General features: G+C 36.4%; 1 long non-coding RNA gene across 1 annotated transcript in view; it reads left to right on the top strand.

Annotated features, from left to right (window-relative positions):
* LOC308670345 overlaps nucleotides 1-14,399 on the top strand; it is a 60,946-nt gene extending 46,547 nt beyond the window's left edge. The window contains exon 4 of the long non-coding RNA XR_014027002.1: nucleotides 14,224-14,399. This is a non-coding gene — a long non-coding RNA (uncharacterized lncRNA). The remainder of the gene's footprint in view (nucleotides 1-14,223) is intronic.
* The last annotated feature ends 940 nt before the right edge of the window (nucleotides 14,400-15,339 follow it).

Genomic DNA, 15,339 nt, shown 5'->3' on the forward strand with positions numbered 1-15,339 from the left:
CCACAGTCGAGCAAGACACCGGCCTGCCTGCCCGGCAGCGCTCTTCCTCCTGTCCAAGGTTTTCATTGTTGTGAGCATTTCTGTTGAGGATTGGCAGCGGGGGTGGGGTGGGGTGGTGTTTGGTTTTTATTCCCCCTGCCTGCTGGGTGGTTGTAGCAGGTTTTGGTCACTTCACATGACCTTGGGACACTGTGACCATCATAAATATGAATCAGTTGCCAAGTATCTGATTGTAAATCACAAGACCCAGGAGATGTTGCAACATTCCAGCTGATTGGTGCTTCTTCTGGGCTCAAAAGTGCCAGGATCAGCGCCGAGCTTCAGCTGGAGCCTGGCGCTGATCCTGATGCTTTTACTGAGCCCTGACAGCCGTGCAGCTCCAGTAGTCTCTTGCTCAGGCTTGTGCGGTGCTGCCACCGGTTCAGCTCATTCCCCTCCCCCGCTACCACTTTTCTAGGATGGTTGCGTACCACCTGCCAGGTGCCAATGTACCACAGGTGGTACCCGTACCACTGGTTGAAAAGCCCTGCTATAGAGTACTAAAACTCACAATCTTTTTTTTAAACTAGCACCTTCACCACTACAACTCTATCACAAATTTACAGATTTTCTGCATTCAGACATAACATGGACAAGTGATTTAGTGTTACAAGAATTTACAATTCCTCTGAGTTCAAGCATTCTTCCAACCCCTCTTCACAGAATTGCAGTATCATGCAGTTCAAAGAAGCAATGTGATTTATCAAGTTTTGCCAGATCACATGTGATAAATATTAAATATTAATAACAGTTTTGGAGTTGTTAAAATCCCCTATTTCAAATTAAAACCAGCCATAGTTCTTTTATAGGTTGAAGAATGGCAAATTGCAGTTAGTCTAAAATGGAAGCAAAAGAGTGGATAAGCAGGCTACAAGAAGAGGGAGAAGACTGTTCAGAGGTTGAATGCAAAGTGTGAGCTGGTCCAAGTGCGCCAAATACAAAAATTTAGAATGTTGATGGAACATGTCCACATTTTCACACAAGTTCACCCAAAATAATGCTGCTTCCCCCCCATCCTCTAGGCCACAGGTCTGCAACCCGCGGCTCCGGAGCCGCATGCGGCTCTTTCAGCTGTCTCCTGTGGCTCCCAGTCCTCTGCCATGTGCAGTTCCCCCCCCAAAAAAGTGGGACTAAAACGTTCAACCAATCAATTCAAATATGCAGGGTAGGTGCAGCCTGGGAGGAGACACAAGGCTGGTTCCAGGCAGTAATAACTGCTTCCTTGAAGGAGGGTATCTTCCCCACCGCCTTGAAGGAGGTGGTGGTGAGACCCCTCCTCAAGAAGCCTGCCCTGTACCAGGCTGTTTTAAATAACTATCATCCGGTCTCCAACCTTCGCTTTTTGGCGAAGGTTGTTGAGAGTGTGGTGGCGCATCAGCTTCCTCTGTTCCTGGAGGAAACTGATTATCTGGACCCGTACCAATCGGGTTTCAGGCCCGGGCACAGCACGGAGATGGCATTGGTCGCACTGGTGAATGATCTCTGGCGGGCTCGGGACGGGTTGTTCCTCTGTCCTAGTCCTATTAGATGTCTCAGCGGCTTTTGATACCATCGACCATGGTATCCTACTGTGGCGTCTCAGGGGATTGGGAGTGGGAGGCACCGTTCTACGGTGGTTTTCCTCCTATCTCCTGGGCCGCTCGCAGTTGGTGTTGATGGGAGGGCAGAGATCTGCCCTGAGGCCTCTCGTTTGTGGAGTCCCTCAGGGGTCGGTTCTCTCTCCCCTCCTGTTCAACATCTATATGAAGCCACTGGGTGAGATCATTTGGGGTTTCGGGGTGGGGTATCATCAGTATGCTGATGATACCCAACTTTTTTTCTCCACCCCGAACCAACCCAGTGATTCCCTCGCCATGATGTCCCGTTGTCTGGAGGCGGTCCGGGTCTGGATGGGGAGAAACAGTCTTCGTCTCAATCCTGCCAAGACTGAGTGGCTGTGCATACCGGCATCTCGCTTTAACCAGACTATTCCATCTTTAATGATGGGGAGTGAGGTGTTACCCCCCATTAATAGGGCTCGCAACTTGGGCATCCTCCTGGATTCACAGCTCAATTTTGAAGATCACATAGGAGCCATGGCCAGGGGGGCTTTTGCCCAGGTTTGCCTGGTGCACCGCACCAGTTGCGACCCTACCTGGGCCAAGATGCTCTACGCACAGTCACTCATGTGCTTGTGACCTCCCATTTAGACTACTGCAACACTCTCTACATGGGGCTGCCCTTGACCACTTGGAGGCTTCAGCTGGTGCAGCATGCGGCCGCGCGAGTTGTGATGGGGGTTTCCCGACACTCCCATGTAACACCTCTACTCCGCGAGCTGCATTGGCTTCCGGTTGCCCTCCGGGTGAGATTCAAGGTGCTGGTGATGACCTATAAAGCCCTTAATGGCTTGGGTCCGGGATATCTGAGGGAACACCTGCTGCCGGCATCAAGTTCCCTTCGTCCAGTGCGCTCCCACAGGGAGGGCCTTCTAAGGGTTCCGCCGGTTAAAGATTGCCGGTGGGTAACACCCAGGGGGAGGGCCTTCTGTGTGGGTGCGCCTGCCCTCTGGAACCAGCTGCCTGCGGAGCTTAGGACCGCCTCCGACCTTTGTTCATTTTGCCGGGACCTGAAGATTTGGCTCTTCGAGCTTTCCGGCCCAGGCTGAGAGTTTTTAATTGGGGTTTTTATATTTTTTCAGGGATTAAATTTAATTCTTTTAATTGTTTTTAATTTTTGTATCAATGTGTTAAGTACCCTGTAAACCGCCCTGAGTCCTTTGGGAAAGGGCGGTATATAAATTCAATAAAATAAATAAATAAATAAATATCTCGCCTTGGCTCCACTCTTCAGTCAAACCCTGTTCTGCGCATGCGCGCATGTACACACATGCGCACACATTTTTGGGGGCTCCCAGTTTTTCCTTTTGTGAGGGAACCAGTTCCGAGTGGCTCTTTCACTGTTTCAGGTTGCTGACTCCTGCTCTAGGCCCTTATCAGTTAATTGGAAATGGCTGTCTAAATGGTATTAGATTTGCCTATCTGAACAAAAACAACCTTTTTCCTTATTAAAGGGAGCCAGAATCCAACAGAAGCTTCATGTTGAATAAAAGGAACAGTGTAATCCTAGCATCATTTCTTAACCTTTGATAACAGACCATATTAATTGGTAATCATAGTAGTTTATAAGCCATGCATGTGGCTTGATTTGTGAAAAACAACAAATGTGACTCATGGAACATGTGGGCTAAGTATTCATGGTAACAAGAGATTGTGGGGAAAGGGAAGTACTGAAGAAACTTATTGTCACTTCACTAAACCAGTGCTATTTAGAATTATACTGAAATAAGGCTAGCTCTCTTTGGATTATATTGTATGCTTGATTATCCTTTACAAAAATTCAAATGTAGTGGGAAATGAAATGCAGGTAATCAGCTCACTAGGTAATTTTATAATGACATTTTTGGTCAGCAGAATAATGTCTATGTGCTTAGCACAAAACATTATCATGACATGTAGATAAGAATTTTACATTGGTTATTAAAGTTAAGTAATGTTTCAGTGAATGAAACAAAGTATTCATTGCTAAATTCAATTTTATTGTTATTTATTATCTAAAGCAGCTGTTACATTTTCTGCTCTGTAGGCAAAAATATTTTTTTAGAATCAGAATACATCCTTTTCTAATTTAGTGACCACAATCACTTCCAACAACCTGTCTGTTAACCAAAAGATCCATAAGTGAACATGTGACAGAGAAAGGGAAGATCACTGGTTGTTGCCACCTCATTTAGATAAATTTCTCTGATATAGTATCCTGTGCCTGATATGGTTTGTTAAAAAATTCTTTTTCCACTTCACACAGCAGAGAGATTGTTTAAACAAGCTATTGCTTCCTGAGCTGTTTTTCTCCATAGCTCAGTAGATCCATAAAAAGTTAACAAGCTCAACACTGTGAATTAATTAGTTAGAACCTTCCAGCAGCAGACAATGCTGCCTGAAACTGACAAGACCTTAATCAGTTTCGCACTAAAGGTTTTTGTTGTAAATAGGATCATTGAATGGAAAATTATTTTTATTACCATTTATATTACCATTGTATTTATGAATGTTACTAACTTAGGCAGTTGCTAAATGTATACATGTGATACACAGTGATTTTGAAAGACTTACAAATTGTTTTTTTAAATCTGGTTAAGAAGAATTTAGTTTTTAGAACAGAATTAAAGGGTTGGAAGGGACCTCAGAGGTCTTTAGTCCAACCCCCTCTCAAGGTAGGAGACCTTATATCATATGAGTCAAATAGTTGTCCAGTCTATTTTTGGAAACCTCCAATGGTGGAGCACAAACAACTTCAGGAGGCAAGTTGTTCCATTCATAAATTGTTCTCACTGTCAGGAAATTTTTCCTTAGTTCTGTGTTGGATCTCTCTTTAAAAAGCTTCCACTTATTACTTCTTGTCCTCCCTCTGGTGCTTTGGACAATAAGTTGGTCTCCTCTTCTCTGACAGCCCCTCAAGTACTGGAAGACAGCTATCATATCACCTCTAATCCTTAGGCTATAAGTACCTAGCTCCTCAACCGTTCATCATACGATTTAGCCTCCATACACCTCATCATATTTGTTTGTCTTCTCTGCACACACTGTAGGATTGCAGCACCAGTACTAGATGCAGTATTCCAAATGTGACCTCACTAATATGGTAGAAAGCAGTTCTTGTGATCTTGATGCTATCCCTCTGTTAATGCAGCCTAAAACTGTATTGATATTTTTGGCAGCTGCAGTTCACTGTTGGCTCATACTGGTGCACTAGGACACCTAGATCCCTATCACAGGTACTACTATTGAACCAGGTATTATCTATTCTACACTTCTGCATGTGGTTTTTCCTGCCTGAGTACAGAATCTTATTTTTCTCACCACTGAACTGCAGTTTGTTGGATAGGGCCCATTACCCAAATCTGTCAAAATATTTCTGAATGTTGAGTCTATCTTCCAAAGTGTTAAAATTTTTCCCCCAGCTTGGTGTCATCTACAAATTTGATGAGTTCCCTTTCTATCCCCTTATCTAGATCATTTACAAAGATGTTGAAGAGTATTAGGCTCAAGACAGATCCTTGAGGTATCCCACTGCATACTTTCCTCTATGTAGATGTAGTACCATTGAGGGCTACATGTTGGGTGCGGTTGGTCAGCCAGCTGCGCATCCATCTGGTGATGATGCTGTGTAACCCACATTTCTCTGACTTTTCAAGTAATAGGGTGTGATCTACTTTTGTCAAATGCCTTACTGAAGTCCAAATATACTATGTTCACAGAATTTCCGTGAATCCACTAATTTAATCACTTTATCAAAGAAGGCAATAAGATTTGTCTGATAAGCTCTGTTTTTAACAAACTGGCTTCTAGTAATCACCTTGTTCATTTCTATTGCTCATAAATCCGCTGCTTGGTTAACTTTTCTATGATTTTCCCAGATATTGATGTCAAACTGATTGGCCTATAATTTCCTGGATTTGTTTCTTTCCCCTTTTTATAGATTGGCACCACATCAGCTCTCTTCTAGTCTTCTGGTAGTTTTCTCTGTTCCCTAATTCTTCATTTAAATGCTTATTTGTGCTTATTTCCAGCACAAACACATTTGTTTTATAAAAATTAGATACATGATGCACATTAAATCACCGTGTCTAATCTGGTATTTTTTGCCTTGAACCGAATAGGTTAATTCCTTGTTAAAATTGTAAATATACTTTTAAATATACAATTGCAATGCATTCCTTAATTACTGTTTAAAACTATCAATGTAATTATATGAAGCATTCTGCCCAATTTTCTAGTCTCTTCCCATCTGTGATAAAATGCAGTAATACCCAATAAAGTTAGTTTTATACATTTTATTATAAATTTGGGGGTTTAAAGAGCTTTTACTGAAATGGTTTAAGATCACATTTTTGAAGTGAATTTCTCTAACAGTGCCAGCTTCTGCAACTCTGTTTGAAATGGTTTGATTATTCTAGAAATTGCTAACTACTTGTTGTATTTATGCTTTGTAAATATAAATCAAATATGTGTGAATGTAATTTTGGGCAATTAATATTGTGATTGCATGTTAAAATGATCCATTCTCCACTTCATTTATTTATGGTTTATATGATGTATTGAACATTTTGCCATGTGGTTACTGAATATTCAAACACCTGAATCTGTAATAGGTGAAGGGCTCTCACACAAGCCTCTTTAGATTTATTTATCTTGGACCAATTACTAATTGAAAGTAAACAATCCAAGACTTGTGTTTGCAGACAGTAGATAACAGGGAAATCAAAATACAGATCTATAAAGAGATTGTTCTGTCAGCTAAAAATGAATAAAATATGTGATTGCAGATATCACTCCCTCTTTCTAACAAAGTAACAAAAACAGCTGTTGCCACATTAGTGTGAAAGAAAATATGGGATAAAATGAAGAAATACATAGTCCAATTTGATTTGATTAGATTTGTTTTAAGTTCCATAAACTGGTTAAACAGTTTAGTCACCTTAGAATTATGGATAAGAAGTCAAGTCAGTTTGTATGTGTTTTATTTATTAATGTATTTATGTCCTATGTGTTCCCTGAGTGCATAAGACCCAGTTTCACTCCTATAACAAACATCCTGTGAGGTAGATTGGATTGTAAAATACTAAAGTCAGGTTTGAGGTTGAGTAGAGTTAGAACCCAATTATTGTATTGTATTGTATTGTATTGTATTGTATTGTATTGTATTGTATTGTATTGTATTGTATCGTATCGTATTGTATCGTATCGTATCGTATCGTATCGTATCGTATTGTATTGTATTTATATTATACCATACCATACCATACCATTACCATACCATACCATACCATACCATACCATACCATACCATACCATACCATACCATACCAGCATTACATGCTACACTATGTTACACTACATTACACTACACTACACTACACTATACATTGGCTTGCAATACAGTGTAACACATAAATACAGGTATATCTTTATTAAACAATCTAAGTATTAGGGACAAAGGAATAGCACAATAGAAACCACAAGATTGGTGGTTTCTTAATTCATGGTTTAGAAATAGTTCAGAATAAATGCTACCCAAATAGAGTTTAGGTCCTGAGTTTCACTTGAGATTTGTACCTCCAATCAATACAAATAGTGTAATTTTATTTCTTTTAAAAACTGGAAAGGGATAACATACAAAGATGTCCTGAGAAAAAGAATAGAAATAAATGAAGAGGTTTTGGAATTATTACCTCTTAAAGTCTTATTTTTTTAAAAAGGCAACAATAGACATTTTTGATCTCTGCATATTTACAGTTTTCTGAAAGATTGCGTTTGTGTGGGGAGAGGATTGTGTAACAAATGACCTTTAAAATGTAGGGTTGTTAAAAAATAATCTCTTAATATTTGGCAGGCATCTTTAAAAACACAGCACATCTTGTGAAGATATCTCTTGAAAAAGAATCTGCTAAATTACACCTGGAGTTCTGATTCAGATTTACAGATTTACAGAAGTCTCACTGAAACCATCATCTTAATTATGTTGATTAAAGTTTTGTAAATTTCAGTGGTTTTATACATTGAGATCTAAACCAATATCTGAAACTATCAAGAGTTTATAATTAGTTCATGATTATCATTGTTTTAGAGGGATAATTCCTATTGAACATAGTGGAATCTTCTTCCTATAAACATCAGGAGGGGCAAGTTGGCAGAGGGATGTGTTTGTGTGTGTGTGTGTGTGTGTGTTTGTAGAAAATTCCATTTTTCCATCATTACTAATACCATATCATCTATTGATTATAGTTTTTTTTTAAAAAATCAACTTACAGTCACACAGACTAAAGTAAATATGAATGTTCAGAGTGATAATTCCCTGAAAGACTGACTTGGATATTGCAACAAAATTGAGATGGGTCAAATGCATACAGTTACCAAGTGATATTATTACTGAAATACTGGCAGGTATGCTATGATGAAAAATGTTAATACATGGATAGTTCCTAAGGCACAATGATAACACTTTTGTATTTTTATTTTTTACTAAAAAAAATGTGAAATTGGATTTAAGGGACAAAAATATTGCATCATTAAACAGAAGTTTTCTCTAATTTACCATTTCGTTTCAAAAGAAAATATATACGTTTGGGACACTTTTTGTGAAAGCAGGTCTTTACTGCATGAGTAGCTATTTTATTTCCAGATGGTTTTCCTATAGGCTTGACTGTAGAATAGCAGGTGTACCATTCCAAAGTGTCTTTACAAGTGGCTCAGCAGGATCTCTGCCGTACATCCACAGGAGACTGCTCATCTGTTTAATCCTTATATTTTAGTCAACCTTCCTTATTATGTGTGCAGGGCTCTGACGCTCAGCTGGATTTTGACACTCAGAATGAATTGATGGAGCTCTTTGATCTTTCCAGTGTACTGCATCTGTTTCATCTTTCTTCTTAATGCATTCTCTTTCCTCACACTTTATTTTAGCTTTTTTTCATATGAATTCATCAATTTTATTTATTCTGCTTTATCTCACAACAGTAATCATTTTATATGTATGCAGTTTAAAAATATACCAAATGGCTAAAAAATGTAAGTTTGTTGTGAATAAACATTTTACAGGAACCAAACGTTTACATGAGAACAGGAAACATTTCTTAAAATATACAATTAATTGCACAGGTTTGATATACTATTATCAAAATATATATTGGTTTCATTTGGGTCTTTTTTCAGTACATGTATGCACAATAGACATATACATTTGTTTTGGGCACTGTTGGAGTATTTAAACCAATTAGGTTTATTATATGTAAGAAAGTTCTTAATAATTTTAGAATTGTAGCAGTGGAGTACGGAGCATCCAGTTTATTGAATTATAAAGCTTATAATAAAGAATTGGTTATCTGAGTGTTTATATTCACTTTATTCTGATCTTTTTCTTCTGTAATTAGAATCTATTGCAGTTACTGATACTATTATTCCATGTAATTTATAGAGGTGAGATAGTCATCAGCTTCAAATAAATATGAAGATTGGCACTAGTGTTCTTTATTTGCACTGAAGCCAACATTTCTTCTTTTTTAAAAAAATTGGCAGTAGTACAGTTTTATAATCTGTTAGAAAGAATCCAGCTTTGAAGGTTTCTTGAAGGGCTGGGAGCAGAATTTTATAGCAAATTTCCAGATGTCTCCTTTCAGATTTACATTAGAACTTCAGCTCAAGGACACATCATTCTGCTTTCGAATAAAATATACATGTAGTTGAAGCAGAATGGTCCATGTAGTAGAGTAAGTTATAAAATATGATCAACAGTAGAACTTTTCTTCCTTCTTGCTGCAATCTTATAAATGGGTTTGTGAAAGTAAAAGACTTATATGAATAAGAAGTTAGAGTTAAATCTTATGGCAATACTTTTGAGCACATCTAAAATCCTTCCTTTTCTTAAAGAAGAAGTTCAAACTTCCCTCTTCTAGATTTCACCATTACAATAACTCTAACAGATAATTTGATCAAAGAGATAGCTACTGGTTTAAAGTTACCAGTGCCCTTTTATGGGCAAGAAAGAACTTGAACCTGATATCTCCAATTGTACTCCAACATCATTACCACTGTAGTACACTTCCTTTCTATGCTTTCAATGCAAACCAGTGGTGAATTGGTAAACAAGTGGAAGTCTTTTTCCATTCATGCCAAAAGAATAGATTAAGGAATGTAGCTGATATATGCAATATAACTCCGTAAAATCAAAATTATGAACAAAGCAAATGGATAGATACAGATATTTCACACATTTTTACTGAAGCAAATGATCAGAATAAACCGGTAATTTTTTGTAGTAGCAATATGGTTGTTGTTTTTCTTCTTCTATTCAGTTGTGTCTGAAAATTGGAGACTGTCTAGATAAGTCCCTGTGGTTTTCTTGCCAAAGTTTTTCAGAAGTGGTTTGCCATTGCCTTCTTCCTAGGATTGAGAGAGAGTGAGAGGCCTAAGGTCACCCAGTTGGCTTTGTGCCTGAGGTGGGACTAGAACTCACCCTCTCCTGCTTTCTAGCTTGATGCCTTTAGCCTCTATACCAAATGGGCTCTTAGAAATACTGTTACTGCATAGTAATTGTCCAGGTTTGCAAGTTTGTGTTTCACCAGAGGGCAGGTGGATGTATCTGTGCCTATGCACATATGTATATGAGTTTTAAATGTCTATACTGATACAGGTAGATAAAAAATTTTCAGATCCTAGTATAGTTGTGTACTATAGCATACTAATTAATGAGTTTATACTGGCATTTGTCTCAGAATATTTTTTAGTTTAGGATTAATATTTAGCAATATTCATTATAGTAAATAGTGATTTGACATTTATCGCTCCTTAGAAATTTTGAAGCATTCATCTCCAAATTGCAAATATAAATTCACTGATTATTGGGACATTTTTTTAAAAATAGTATTTTCAGAGTAAAAGCCTAAATTCAATATAATTAAATATATTGTTTCAGTAACATGAATAATGAATATGGGATAATTCTCCTTGTTATGGATGCATTAAATTAGTGAACAATTTCTAACATGGCTATAATGTTGAATAAATGTGCGATTGAAACCCATTGAATGGGAAACCAGTATTTCCATGCAATTAATGCAGCTGAGAACTCCAGACCAATGGAATCCCTCCCTCAGTTCCTCTGTAACATTATTTCTTCTCTTGTAGGACTTTCTAATGGAATTTTGAGGCTTTGCCTTCACCTGTTAGTAAGCAATTTACATTGTATTTAAAAGTATATAGTATTGCATACTGAATGTCATTTGCTAAATACAGATTAGAAGAATTACAGAATCACAGATCGAGAAGGGGCTTTTTATATCACTGTATCCAATTTTCTCAGTGCTGGAGTTTAAACTAAAGCTTTCCTGTCGATACTATCAAGCTTCTGCTTGAATAAATCAAGTGAAGGAACCGATCACTTCTCAGAGTAATTGGGTTCCATTTTTCAACTGTTTTACTGTTTGGGAATTTTTCTAACACTGAAATAGCAGTGCTTTTCTATAACTTAAATCCATTATTGTGTCTTTCATTCTGCAGTAGCGACAGTTCTTGAATTTCAACAGTGACATCCTTTCAGATATTTGGAAAGTATTATCATCATATATCCTTGCATGCTTTTCTTATCAAAGCAAGGCATTCCTAATTTCTTTTATCTCTCTTCAGAGCACTTTGTTTCTAGTACTCATTATGAGGTATTTCCAATAATTTGGAAATAATATTTCTGTTGATGCAACCTGGTTTTTTCCAGTCATGTCACATATTTAACTCATTCTCAGTATGAAAATAACTGTTATTCCAAGATCTTATTTACAAGTATCATAACCCAGTCTAGCATCCCCCAAACTATACCTGTTTCCTAAATGCAGAACTACACTTTGTTTTTGTAAAATGTTATTCTGTTGTTTTCAAATGATTCATCTAACTCTCCAGTATAATTTTGCAATCCAAATTGTTAAAAATGTAGAATAGTATTGGACTGAACCTTATGGTACTTGGCTTAATATTTGACAATGTTGATCATGAATCATAAATGACAGTTGAATTTTCACTTATTGTCAGGCTTGACACCCTACATTTAATAGAGATCAATGCATAGTTCCACTGTGTGATGATGGAATTGTGATACTGTGAAATTTACAGAAATCAAGCAATCAATGCACAAATTGCACTTGCAATTTTTAGATTTCTGAAACCAAAGGACTGGATTAGGATGACAGCAATAAGGTCAAAAGGAAGCTACTAGTTCCATTCTATTATAGCATGTATTATATGGGGAATACTACAGTTTTTGTTACAGCAATGTTCTCAGTGCACTACAACCTGATATTTTGACAGATTGTCTCAGGTTATCCTGATAAATAAGAATTTTAGGAATATTTCATATTATAAGCCTGGACAAGTTGCAGTCACTATTGACAGATCTCTAGTAAAGATCATGGAGGAACAATTGTCCACAGCAAAGCAAAAATTAACCAAGATGATGACATATACATGACACAACTCTTGTCCTTATACGCTTATGTCCAGATATCATTTATCCTTCCTGGGCCTTCCCTTAGACACCCATGCATGGAGGTCTCTTTTTTTGTACAAAAAAATCTCAAGAACTTTTTGTGTAAAGTGTCTACTATTAATAAAATATCTGGCTGGGTATTATGGGAACTGTATTGAAATATGTATGGAAGGCAACAAATTGGGAAAGGATGATTACAGATTATTTACATTTTAGATAATAAGTAAGCCATTATTTAATTAACCATATGCTAATTCTGAGGCACTAACTTTTCACCTGTGGATCATAGAGACATAACATTGGAAATGTAATACCATCCTTTTGGCTCTATGTGTAATTTTTTTCAAGATTTCTATTGTTAAAAACATCTTCACTTTCTTGAGGATACTATTTATTTTTCCCCATATGTACTTGATTATGCATATATTTCAGCAGTAAAGGTTTTCAGTGAGTTCTTCTTCATTCTATATAGGCTGTATGTGGCAATGATTTTTGTAAAATATGTTCTGCCATCTGTGTGCACTACAGTGATGTAAACTGAATTTGTTAAAATATTGGGAAGAAATGAATGACAAACATCAATGAGTGAATGCATTTTTAAAAATACTACAATAGAATAAACATGGAACAAGGTTTTCTTGAAAGCAGCGTGTTGTCTTGTATAATGTTAAAATACAGCAACTCAGTGGGGCTTAACATGAGTAAACATTGTTATTTGGTGTAATTAGGCTACAGTTTTATCCATGGGGATAAGTCAATTCAAATTAATACTGATTTATATGGTCCTTTATTTTTTCTGAATTATTTAATATGCTTTTAAAAATTAGATAAATATTCCTATATTTAATAATTTCACAATAGTAATTAGGGATGAAGGAAGCTATTTTATACTTGTATGCTATGTCATCATTAGTCTACTTTGTAACGTAAGAACTTATTTTAAGAATTTCTTTTATCTTTCTGCCTTCATTCCTTCTTTTATTCTTGTCCCATCTTCTAATTATTCTCAAGATTAGTATAATAAATTTAATAGTTTTATGACAACTCTGAGTAAATGGGTTGTCTCATAATCCTTACAATTATTTAAGAGAAAATATAGTACTGAGAAATATTTTGATTAAAAAATGTGAATTATTGTTGCAATCATGACATGTTAAAGTGTAGCTTCACAATGTCAATTTTTAACACCTCTAACAACTGCTAATATTAATTAGCAAAAAGAAAAATTTGTACTGTACTGTAGAACCATCCTGCTTATTCAAGGTGTTTTGCTTTTAGTTATTTTAACATGACCTAGTGTAGTCTTTTTTACATTTTAAAATTATCATCTGTTTTACTGAATGTATATTTTATTTTTATTGATAATTTTTCTATCAGAACCTAGCAATATCTATCTTCCTTCCTATTTCAAATAAGCAATATATTTTGCAGTTTCAGGATTAACAATAAAATATTACTAACACATAACATCCATTTAGGAATGTAGCAGATAGAATTGTAGTGCCTGTTGCATTTGTAAGAATTCACAGTCTAGTTAAGACAGAAGGTATCTACAGAGAAGATTTTAACAGGTCCAATTAAGACTATCCATTTGTGAAAGGCAACCTCTGGGTAGACGTTGGAACACCTATTTTGTCAATGGGAACAGCTTGTGTCATAATTTAAAGGGAATTGTCTAGATGTTCAAGAGGTTCTGTCTAATTCCTAATTTTTAAGTATGTTTTATTAATAAAGTTAGACTTGAAATCTCTCAGTAGAGGTTTACATATGCATCATAGTTTGAACTTGAAGCCTGCTTTTGAGATACGGATATGCTCTTGGTCCCAAATCAATCTTGTCATTCCTTAGCAAGCAATGAAAGATAATAAGTACTATTCACCTGATTGCCTTCCTGCTCTGAGACAGCTGGTGACGCTTGTCTTCCTGATAACCAAGACTTTCAGATCTAAGGCAGGGATAAAGAAAAGCTGGGAGCTTGCTGAATCTAAATTTGACAGTCGATGGCAGTGTTCAGGGGTCAGGAGGGATAGAATCTCTGACACGTATAAGAAAGGAACAAAATTTATCTGCTCTGGTTGCAATGATTAGATGTCTCGTTGTCTGGCTTTCTTATAGTGGATGATTGATCGTGCCCGCCAGCTGCCTAATATCATAATTAACAAAGTTGCTACCGTGTCTGAGAAGTTTAATCGAAAAAAATTGCCAACAGTGTGATGCTGTTGTTACCCATAAAGATCAGAAGCAGGGCAAAGTCGACTTTTGGACTAATGGAGCTGCAGAACTATGTGGGCAGAATAAGAAGTAGATCACCTGAATGGATAATGGTATGTGCTTTGTTTCTGAACTGCATTTTCCATATAGAGAGAGATTTTAGTTTTCTTTTTCAAGATGTCATTTGATATAACTCCATTAGTATTTGATGCTTTCTTGATGTTTACTATCTGCATAGTTACCATTGTTAATTATGTTGTGAAATTATTTTTTAAAAACAGTTACGAATGTGGTAATTGTTGCCATGGTTATTCGATCTCCCTCTAATTACAAGCATATTCTCTAGGGTTTCCATGTTTTCTTAGAATGTGTCATGTAAAAAAAGTAACATAAAATAAACATGAAAATATAGTCAGTGCCTATTTGTAGTATGCTGAGGGATGTTCTCTGGTATATATATTTAGGCACTTGACTATGGTTATGAAAGTTTCTAACAATATCTGATTTACAATCCTGACTCTAAATTCCTCAGATCATTTAGGAAATATCCAGGCATCTCATTACTTGATCTGAAATCTTTATATGTTTTACTGGTGAAAAAAATACTCCACTGGGTTCTTTCTTTGTTGGAGTGTGTGTGTGTGTGTGTGTATTTTGTAAGCTTTATTTGCTCACACGGTTGTCCCTGGAGTACCTGTGATATTGCCATTCCAATATATGACAGGGAATATTTACAGTGATGTGTATGTCCATGCCACATATAACAAAGAGAAAGATAAAGAATGTGAAATTGTAGAAAAAAAGACAAAGGAAACAATAGCTGGCTTATAGAACAGCACATGGAAAATACTAATAGGAAAACATTTAAATCCTATACATTTCTGCAGCTTAGATTTAATGAAGCATGTGGAAAAAGAAATCTTGATTTGACTGGCTGATAATTGTGAATTATTATTATTAGAATTAAATTATACATTTAATGAAACATGTAACTATAGGGATACAGTTTAACTAAATATG

This window comes from Vipera berus, assembly GCF_964194415.1.
Source record: "Vipera berus genome assembly, chromosome: 6".
Classification (NCBI taxonomy): Eukaryota; Metazoa; Chordata; class Lepidosauria; order Squamata; family Viperidae; genus Vipera; species Vipera berus.